This window comes from Sceloporus undulatus, chromosome 6, assembly GCF_019175285.1.
Source record: "Sceloporus undulatus isolate JIND9_A2432 ecotype Alabama chromosome 6, SceUnd_v1.1, whole genome shotgun sequence".
NCBI classification, from domain to species: Eukaryota; Metazoa; Chordata; class Lepidosauria; order Squamata; family Phrynosomatidae; genus Sceloporus; species Sceloporus undulatus.
The window spans coordinates 152,268,549-152,280,068 of NC_056527.1; the positions used below are offsets into that span (position 1 = coordinate 152,268,549).

At 39.7% G+C, this 11,520-nt stretch overlaps 1 protein-coding gene across 7 annotated transcripts in view; it reads left to right on the plus strand.

Annotated features, from left to right (window-relative positions):
* The window catches only part of SCAPER (S-phase cyclin A associated protein in the ER), a 134,175-nt gene that overhangs the window by 64,752 nt on the left and 57,903 nt on the right, over positions 1–11,520 (plus strand). The gene's annotated exons all lie outside the window — the stretch shown is intronic.

An 11,520-nucleotide genomic window follows, 5' to 3' on the forward strand; every position in this document is an offset into this window, starting at 1 on the left:
CATATTTTTATGACTAAGCAGGTGATTTATAAATCAGAGGAGTTTAGGGTATTAGATAACAATATAGAATATAGTAATATAATATGTCATATTCTTCTGACTCTGACAAGATATCATATTCCTATATATTTTCCTGTATATTTTTGACTCAGAAAAAGTCACAGTATGTCTTATGGGATTCCTCATGGGAAATAGTACTCAGAATTACATCTTTTATATAGAGAGGAGAGTGGGGAGAGATATTTTATAATATATGTTATCACAGTGGTTATGTTATTACTGTTATTTATCTTTAATGAATGGAAAGATGAATTATCAATACATAAAACAGAATAAAATCAGTATATAATCTGGGCTGGAATGTCAGTTCACATTATTTTTATTTGTTTTAAAATTGTATTTTTAAAATGTTTGATTAAAAAAGTACAACAAATAAGGCAATTATTCACTAGATAGATATCATAAAATGTCGATTACAAGTCCAATACTGGTTCGGAGAGAGTAATGCATCAAGAAATACATCATTATTAAAATGAGTGTTCCAAAATATTTCAAAGAATAATTTATTTCCCAACAAATCAAGCACCATACATTCTCTACACATAGAGAATAAATATGTTTCACCATTACAACCACAGCCAAGATCCTATAAGACCAACTGTTTTGAACCATATTTTGTATCTATTAATAAATTGCCATTTCAGAGTCCATTTCCCCCCACATACAATTTGAATAGTTCAAAAGGACTCAAAATAGTATCTTAATGGGTTTTGATATCCAGGAAATTGTTCAGCATAGAATTGAAATGCCAACATTTATTTTTAGTTAATATTTGAAAAGCCTCTATTTTGCTTTTCTAGCTGTGGTGCCTGTGCTTAGCTTTTTACCAAATGAGACAGTTTCTTCTTTCCTTCCACTCCAGCAAATATTTTTTCTAATATTTCAGTAAAACAATTTGCGGAGAAGCTAGTTCAGTTTTTAAAATAGATCTCTTTCCCCAAGATTTTCTTATGAAGTAATTAAAATGCTTTGTAAATCTGGATATGCCACAAAATTAAATTACACATTATTTCCAGAGATGGCCATCTGCAAATTGTGTCTCCTTCAGCATCCCTCTCTTTTAAGAAAATAATATATTTTAAAATTATATGGGGTTGGATTACTCCTGAGGAGTTGCATTCTCTTTGTATTATTTCTTTTCAGGAAGCTGTTTTCCTTATCCTCCCAACTTACAGAATGATGGAATATAGAGAATAACCTCATCCATCAATCTTAGTTTTGAGAAAGCTGGAAGGGACTGTTTGGACGAAGGCATTTCCTAACATCTTTCTTCTCTATCCAATTCTAATTTCTTGTTCCCAAGGTGTGCGTTTCTATCCTTACATCCAAGGTTTAAAAATGCTTAACACTTTAAACACAAAGAATTTCAAACCACCACATTTTGATTCGGTCTCTTATTTCTCTGTTTATTGGTTAAAGATGAATTTAACATTTGGGGTTTTAAATCACGACAAGTAACATAAGCTTTGTGTGGCTTATCAGCAGCTTCTCAGACATGTGTATGCCATTACAACAAGTAAACAGAATTTAAACAGATAAACCTGACATGGACTTCTGCACCCCACCTCCCAGCTCAATTAGAGATCCTGTTTTTCAAGAGAACGGCCGTGCTGCTGCTTGAAACTGGCAGCATGTCATACAGGCCTTCCTAAGTAAGTTCATATCTGCCAAAGTTTATAAGCTGGTGGAAGCTAGAAGGCAAAATATTCCCTGACCCATGCCGCCAAGTGTAATGCGGTACAATATCAGATTCTGGCAAACTTTGCTTCGGTTCAGGTTCATCGAAATCCAAATACCACAAGCAATGGAAGAAAAATAAATAAGGGTTGTAGAAATATCTGCCTGGAAACAGAAGGTCGTTGCTATGTGACATCCGCTCTCCTGTGGAGCAAGACAATGGGACCATTCTCCTAGGAGACCACAATGTGAAGGCATCCGGTATGGGAGATGAGCATGAAAGAAGATGGATGTGGCCTACATCTATGGTTGCTTATGGTGTAGCAACCTCCACGTTTGACTACAGTAGGGGTGGGTGACATGGATGGGTCTAGGGGCCAATTTTTACTCCCTCCATTTCTCCAAGACCCAATCCAGAACATGGTCTTGCCAAAAATATAAGTGGGGTGGTGCTGTTTTTAAAACTTACTTGGATGCAGAGCTTTCCTCATCCTCATCCACTCAGTTTTATAGGTCCTTCTTCAAGGCCTTTACACATACTGGGGTTCTTGCATTTACACTGAGCCTTTGAGAGTGATCTACAACCAAGCAAGGGTCTTATGAAAAAAGTCCTTCCACCCTGCCCCCATCACTCAAGTTTCCAACAATTCTTTCAAATTTACCTTGGTTTATTTTCCTCCATTCTGCTGATAGCAGTGTTTGGGAACTTGGGAATGACTTCAGTTCTTCTTTCTAGAAATCTTGCTGAGCAATTTCTCTTCCTCTTAGTCCCTTCTTTGTCAGATTTTAAATAGCTTCCTCTCCTGTTGTAGTTTACTTGCATGTCTTCTTTAGGACAATTGATTGTATCAGAAATGCATTCTTTTAGTCAAAGCATTCATGGTCTCCAAGCCTTTGTTTAAAAAATATGTGCAGTGTAGTTCATTCTTCCAAATGATAGACAGTCCAAATGCCTTTAGTGTCTGGGAGGAAACCTTTCTAAGCACCGTAGAGCCTTCATAATGATGAAACTTACCTTTTGCAATTACCTTTAAAACTTTGAAGATGTTATGGCCTGTCTAATTGAAAAATCACTTTCTCCTGTGTCAGCCTGTCTGAACTTTGCAATCATTTTTGGAAACATCTCCGCCTACTTTCCAGGCCCCACTGCTTTGTAACTAGGGAAGGGAGAAAGAGACTGGTGCTCTGTTTATCAAAAACTCATTTTCGAGGAGATTTGCTGAGCCTTATCGCACCAGAAAGGAAGCAGAAATGGAAGCAGACTAGTGACTTTCTCCATGTCTTATTGCATGATATCGTCGTGCTTCGGTTCTCTTCCTGCAGGAGATGGTTGTACAAGCATGCCTTTTGTCAAATTGATTTTTCCATCTAAAAATAAAAGACGTGGTTTTAAAACAATCTCCCATAGAAGAGAACTGAAGTGCTTCAGCGTCATACAATAAATTACGGCAAAAGCTGCTACTCTCCAACTTCATTTCTTCTTTTTTTTCTTGTGTGATAAGGCTCACTGTCATTTTGATCTGTATCTGAATTGTCATGAGAAATTTGCAAATAAGCTTGGTCCACATTTAGCCAAGGGAAGGCAACCTGTGACCCTCTAGATATTTTTGCTTTCCAGCTCTCCATCATATATAGCCAGCATGGCTGTTGGTCCAGGATAACCAATAACATCTGAAGGGGTGTGTGAATTGTCCTATATTGTCCTTGCTCCTTTCCTTTCTTTCCTCTCCTCTTCCTTTGGCATTCATTTCCTTTGGGCTGTTGGGTGGTACTCCCTCTTTTATGTTCTTATTCATTCATTCTCTCCTTTTTCTTTGACATCACAGACTTGATCAAACCACAGTTTGCCACAGTGTCTAAAATCATTCAAATTAGGGTTTGTGGAGATGATGGTTTGCCTCCAGTGAGAAATGGAAATCCAATCCAGTACATGGTTTCCATTTTTATTCTGGAGACAAATAATTGTGCAAAATTGAGAGGAAGGATGTGGTCAGAGTACTCAGAAAGAGGAGCCAAAAGCCCATTTATCTTAGCCAAACCATGGCTTAAGTATTGTATCTGACCTTATTAGGCCCAGTCAGACTATTGTACCACAAATATCCTAATAAATGTGGTTAATCAGATGGAAAGTGTTGCAGTTTTTTTTGGGGGGGTAGCACTGTGTTGTAATATTTTATATCTTGCCTCGAGTAGTAGGAAGACTGGGATAAAATCTTTCACATGTGCTGAACTTATAAACTGTAAAAAAGCTTCCATTTGCTATGTTTTTTGTTGTTGTTCTTAATTCATTTCAGGCAGCTTGTGACACTTCTGTAACTCACAGGTTTATTGCGACAAATCTTACCCCGTAATGGGACACAGTTTCATTGTAAATAATTTTAACTCGTACTCAGAAGACAAACTGTTCTTTAAGCCTCAGGGTGGAAAAAGGAAAAGCAAACATGTGTACAATACTACAAATATCTGTTCTTAATTGCTGCATTGAAACCAAGGTTGTGCATATCTTTTAACAGGAAAGCATACATTCTTGTTGGTAGCATTGATATCCATCAGCTAATAGAATAACGGGCATAATTCTTCTCAAGAGCTGTTATAAACATGAGCTTTAATATGTTTTTAAAACAAGCCCCAGGTTCCATGAAATGCATATTTCCCCCTTATCACAAGTGAATATCTGTCTTTCAGTGGTGGAGTTGTAAGAAGGACAGCTTGTGTTTCGGATTCTGTCTATAATCATACCACTGCTAATTGTCCCGTAATACAGTAACCTAAACAAAGGTTATTGAATTTTCTTCCCAAATTCACTCGGAGTCATTTTCCTACAGGGAATGTTTGTTCGCAAGGATAATACAAACAACCGTCTCAAGAACAGGGGTCTGGTATGAATAGTTTCTATAGAACTATATTTGTTTTTCTTTATTTTGAAAAAGTATATCCGTTTGCTTTTACAAATAAACTCAAGAAATTGGCCAGAAATTACAAGACAAAGTTGCAATTTACCTGAAATCAAGCAAATAAGTTAAAAAAAACCCAAAAGTAAACAGTGATAGTAGCAACATCCAGTAACGCAGTCTTTTTTAGTTATTTTTCTATTTTTATTCTTCTTTTTCTTTAAAAAAATATATCTCAGGGCAGTTGAAAGACTAAAAACAAGTAAAAGAAATTACTGTCATGTGTCTTCAACTCAACTCTGACCTTTCCATAGGGTTTTCTTGGCAAGATTTAGTCTGGGGAGGTTTACCATTGCCTTCCTCTCTGGATGGGCAAGTGCAACTTGTGGTTGTCCAGCGGGTTTCTGTGGCTAAGAAGGGATTTGGACCTTAATACAATATGTCACAGACCTAACCCAAAAAAACCCAACAACCATTATGCCACTCTCGTTCTGATAAAACAATAAAACTGTTAAAACCATTATAACAACCAATAAACATGGCTCTTCAAAACCGTGGGAAGCCGAAATGTATTTTCCCGGTAACTAAATGATAATAAGGAAGGCACTAGGTAGGTCTGTCTGGGGAGGGCATTCTCAAGGACTGTTAAAAGGGATGTCTCTGGACTCATTGCCACTCATATTTCATATATCAGAGGGGGGAACACCTGAAGAAAGGCCTCAGATAACAAACTCAGGTCCCGTACAGACAAGCCAAAATAAAGCTGCTTTGGGTCACTTTGGAGGTATGCTATTTAAATTATGCATACATCCTAACAGGCTGGAAGCCGTGCCAAAGCCGTGCTCCAGTGCTAAGGACTGGAGTGCAGCTTTGACACAGCTCCTGGCCTCTTAAGATGCATGTGTCATTTAAACAGCATACCTCCAAAGTGACCTGAAGCAGCTTTATTTTGGCCTGTCTGTATGGGCCCTCAGTGAAGGTACAGATTGATGTTGCTGATGGTGGTCCAAAAGTATTGAGATCCTAAATATTACAGGTTTTGTTTATATCTGTGAAGATGGTCTTGAAAAGCCACAGTGAACACTTTTTTTTATGATGACTAGCTACCAGCTATGAAAGAACAAAACAAGGTCCTGAAATGCAAAGACTTTAACACTAAAGTGACAGTAGTCCAAGCCATTGTATTCCCCATCACCATGTACAGGTGTGAAAGCTGGACAGCGAAGAAAGCAGATAAAAGGAACATCAGTGCATTTGAGATGTGGTGATGGAGAAGAGTGTTGAAGATGCAGTGGATGGGCAGGAAGACAAACAAATGGTCCTCAAACAGATCAAGCTGGAAATCTCCCTGGAAGCCAGGGTGATGAAATTGAGACTAGCCACATCATGAGAAGGCATGACTCACTAAAAAGACAATTTTGCTTGGAGCGGTAAAGGGCAGAAGAAAGAGAGGAAGACCAGACACTAGATGATTAGACACCATCAAGGAGGTCATGGGCTTGAAGGACCTGAGCAAGGCAGTAAAGGACAGGGAGTCTTGGGGATGTCTCATCCACAGGGTCACCATGAGTTAAAGACAACTCGAGGGTGGCTAACAACAACAACACTAGCTGTGAGTAAACATGCGGCTTGAAAATTAGAGCTAGGTATTAGTGATTTTCTGTCGGTACCCATGAAACTGCCAAGCTGTACATTAGGTAAGGTTTACCTATCTAGATCATCAGGTGTGCCAGGCTTGGGAAATGGGATAGACATTCAAAATACTCACAATTATTGGCAATGCTAATGATACTCCAGTGATGAATGACTGACTCTCCCCATCATTCCTTACCAAAGAAATTGAGATAATACCTAACGTTTTGTAGAAATGTTATTTTTCTTGCATTTACTGACATTGCCAAAATGGACCACTCTAATGTAACAAGAAAGGAAATAAACTGTCAGTACAGTAATATAAATTTAGCGCAAAAAAATTGCATTCTTCTTCCTTCCGCAATACATAATCGGCAAGCTAGCAGTTGTATGTCACCAAGTGCTTTCTTTAACTTTTTAGTAAAAAATTCTTTACCTGTGTAATTGCCGGCCATATATATATATATATGCATAGATGTTATTTAAGAAGTCATGCTATTTTGTCAGTGCTTCTAAAGATCAGAGAATGGCCAGTATCTACTGAAATTGTCTCTCGGGTTAATAAACTGAGCAAACCTTTTGTTCCTGCACGCATCCCCTTAGATCTCCTTCATGTGTACATGAGCAAATAAGCATTTTTAGTCTCCAGTTTTGTTCAAATCTGGAAACTATGGAATATAGCAGGAGTGAGGAACTGTACTCATTCCATCAGCCACAGCGCTCCCTTGATCTGGGAGGGCTGAATTTCTCTTACCCCATTTTCTAAAAGAAAGTGGAAAAGCCCTTCTAGGTCCATGGAGCAATTTTTCCAGCGTTGGGTGAATTTGGCCGATTTTAATCACTTCTGGTTTTGGGGAAAGCTCTCTTCCTAGCCTACAACAACTCAGAGGGGCCTGACAAAACCAGCAATACTGTCCCCTACAGCTTCCAGAAAGCAGCAATTTCTTTTTCAAAAAAGGTGAATAATTATGAAGATGGAGGCATGGGATTGGGGTCAGATGGAGGTTGCATGGGACCCTGGCAAGTTATATTAGGCCCATGCATTGCACGTTTCCTGCCCCATTGTTATAGCTTCAGTATAACTGAACTATTTGCATTTCAACCAAGTGTTGAAGTTGGTCTAATAAATACCCTTGTTTGTTTTGAAGCCGGACCCAATTGTCTGAATGCTCCCTTTGTAGAACGTTTGCTGCCACGTTATGAATGATGCTATCTTTGACTTCACCTGTCTCTGTTTGCCGGGGACAATTTCTGTTTTCTGGTGCCAGGCTTTGATAAATCACTGTCCCTGTGTTTGTCCTTTTGAAGTTGCCATGTTGAAAGGTTCAATATGAGCTATTAGCATTTGTCATTCTTAACTATTCATTTCCCTTCTTGTCATCTTCAATTTAAAAATCAGAGTGTGGAGTGTCTGCATGGGTTCAAGGGCATGGGCATGAACACTGAAGTGTTACACAATGCTTAGCTTGGTGATATATACACACACATGTGTCGCGTACTTACAAGACATAGTTTGGTCTGTTGATAACTACAGGGCAGTTCCCCCCCCCCCCAGTCCCAAGATTTTCCTAGTACATTTCTGTTCAAAAGAGCAAAGCCAATCATCCTTTTAAAATCATCAGAACACAGACAATTGTTGAATCTGAAGTCGAAGGCTTTCACGGTCGGCATCCATAGTTTTTTTGTGGGTTTTTCGGGCTATGAGGCCATATTCTAGAAGAGTTTATTCCTGATGTTTTGCCAGCAGCTGTGGCTGGCATCTTCAGAGAATGCCGGCATGGAAGAGAGTGGGGTATATATATACTGTTGGTGACTATTGAATCAACAGATGCAGTATACTCAAAATAAAACCTTCAGCAATAAAGTGCAATATTCTTAGTACAGTATGAGAATGTGGGGATTAAGATACACGTCTGTGTGTCTGTGAAAGGTACACAAGGAACAAAATCTGTTGATTGGAATACTAATGTCCGTCCTCCTTGTTTATGATATGCAAATGACAAACAGGTTGTCCTTCGTCCCAACCTACAGACCTTGCCATCTGCATAGACTGACTTACAGTTTTTCCCCATATTGGCTGGGGATGATGTGAGTTGTAAACCAGCATATCTGTAGAACATCAGTTTGTGGGAAACCTGTCATTGTCACTTGTGACTGACCCCTTCTACTTTGTGTGAGCTTTTGTATTATTGCTCTGAACAAATGTTGCTAAGAAAACCCCATTGATAGGTTTGCCGTAGGGTTGCCCTAAGTCAGAAACGCCTTGAAGGCACATGCCAACAACAACATATAAGTACTTTTCTAATGAAATAAATCATGTTTGTCACCAAAATAGGAGCAAAAATAATAGATTCTGGCTGTGTAATAGTGTTTTCTTTCTTATAGCTTGCCCATTAAGAAAAGGGCAAAGGAAAGACAAATAACAGTGGCGTTCATAAGGACGGTATCTGTTTCCCCCACCCTTTCCCCCCCTAAGCATTATTCTGCCACCAGTGAAGTCTCATTATTTCTGAGTGTCCTAATCAATAGGGTCATGAAAGATTGATTTCAGCAGCTGCCATGCTGTTTATGACACAGATCATATACAGTCATTTATAGAAGTGGGCAGTAATTCTCTTGTTAAGTTGCGAGTCAAGAAATCAGCGGACATATCTCGCTTGTCGGGGGCGGTGAAAAGGATCTTGATAGTGTCACTCATTGACTGAGAGGAGGAGACCGACACTGTTAATTGAATTTCCCCAGGGAGCGTCAAAGGGAAAAAAGACCCCCAATACCGTGGAGGAGGAAAGGCGGAGAAACTTAACACAAGCTGTCAGCGCGGGGGAACTGCTTACATTGATTTAACTTTGCTAATGGCCAGGCCTGGATGAGGAATCGCCCAAAGGGAGGACAGAGTTCACCGCAGTAGCTCCTTCTCACTTACTAAAAGTCTTTCAAACTTCCATGTCGCAACAAACGGTCCTTTAAAAAAGGGGAAATAATAAGGTTGGTGGTTAGAGTCTATTCAAAAGTCATCAAACGTGTTTTCCCCATCCTCTTTTTGTTTCACAAAGGACCTAGTGAAATAATCCTATTTGATTCTGAAAATTAATCTTTTTAAAGGAGCGAACAGATTGCTTCTCCATCCCTTTTTGCCTGAGAGTGTGTTGGGTTTTTGAGGTTGCTCTTCCCCGCATTAATCTATAACTTTAAAAACTCCTCAATTGAATGCATTTAAAATAAGGATCCTGAAAGTGTTTGATTTGTGGTTGAACATGTACGTCTGTAAATGATGATGACCAAAAAAAGACTGACTTATTCTACTTCTCAGCCAAAGGAGGAGAAATGTGATGCTTTCTTAATTGCTCAAAGCACCTTCATCTGTCCCACTAAGTTAATTCCACCACCCTGATACCTATTTTGATAAGAACTAAGAATGACATTCCTTATATCCATCCATTCCCTTGGTGACAGCTAAAGTTGGGGATGTTTTTTAAAAAATAAAATAAATCTAGCAACATTTGGGGATTTCATTTCATTGTCTGAGATATTTCTGCAGGCCACTGCTTTGCCTGTCATGATGTCAGATATTTACATTTCAGTCCAGTGTTTGTCATAACTTTCAAATACAGGGGGACTGTGGGCAGACAGTGTTTATCGCAGAGGAGAGACAGTCGGGAGCAGTCGGCCTCAACGGTACAGAGTCCAGATTGGTTATTTACATTAGAATCTGCACATTGTCAGGTCTATAGCAAGTGTCTTGCGGCCGCCATGATTGTCCCATCTGTAGGCTTTGCAGGGTGTGTGTGTGTGGGGTTGCTGCTACTGTGAAGGTTTGTTCTAACTGTTCAGTTCCAACAGTTGAAAGGCTAATTTCAGTTGAATTTTGCAATATTTGGGGCCTACGGGAACACTGGCATTGTATGTGGTTGCTTGGTTTCAATCTTGGCGTTAGGCTAGAACCTTGATAAAAATGTTCAAACTGTGTACAAAAGAAATTAAGCCTCACTTCCTGACCAGAATTTCCATATCACTTAAGGGCTAAAACTCCAGTTTGCATGAAGAAAGAGAACTTTGGCAAACAAAAGTAATAAATAACGGTAGCGTTTTCTGTCACCTGCAGCAGAGGTGTTTGCTGATGGACCAGATGAGAAGGGTTCTTGCTCATTGCTACAGCGCACGTGCAGTTTAAATTGTGGGAATTGTGTGGCCCTCCAGGCTGCAATTCCCATTTCTTTACCATTGGCAATGCTGGCTAGGGATGCTGGGACTTGCAGTCCAACACCTGGAGGGCTGCATGATTCTCACCCTTTTCACAGAAAGTCAAAAGTTCAGATCTCACCCCCAGCAAAGTCCTCCAGATGTCTGGGACTTCAATCCCTTACCATGCTGGTGGTCCCAGATTTTCTGAATGACCACCACTCACACAAGAAAGGACCCAAATAATTGACCCCACCAATGTGGACTTGTTCTGATACTCATAAACAGATTTTAGCTTTTAGCAGCATGGATTTTGCCATGGTTAGCCTTGTAAGTGGGCCTTAGACAACCTCTTCCAAGACATTGGATGACTGCTGATACCCATTTCATAGCTGTTTATGGGCAGCTGAGACTGTTTCCTTTCAGGAAGCAGAGAAAATTTGAAGAGCAGAGAGATCTTGTAGCACCTGAGAGACTAACTGAAATAAAGACGTTGGCAGCATGAGCTTTCGTAGACTTTGGTCGTCTTCCTCAGATGCAGAAGTCTATGAAAGCTCATGCTGCCAACTTCTTTATTTAAGTTAGTCTCTAAGGTGTGACAAGATCTCTCTACATACTGATTCTACAGAGTAACACGGCTATATCTTTGAAAATTTGAAGAGGTTTTTGTTTTCTTTTTTGTTTTGTTTGGCAAAAGCAACTTTAGTGCAATTTATTTCATTTGCTGCTTTTAAGATTTAAGAGTGCTTCGGTGGCGTATTCCTGCATGGCAGGGAATTGGATTGGATGGACCTTGTGGACAGCGTCCGTACTGCAGAAATAATTCAGTTTGGCACCACTTTAACTGCTGTGGCTCAGTGCTGTGTAACTCTGGGAATCGTACTTTTGTGAGATATTTAGCCTTCTCTGTCAGAGAGCTGCATTGCCACAAGAAACTGCAAACCCCGGGATTCCGTAACATGGAGCCATGGCAGTTAAAGTGATACCAAACTCGATTTATTTCTGCAGTGTGGATGCAGCTTTGGTCTCGTCTTCCAATGCTAAGATTCCTCGTTTGTCCACTGGAGGGGGCAGCACTGGC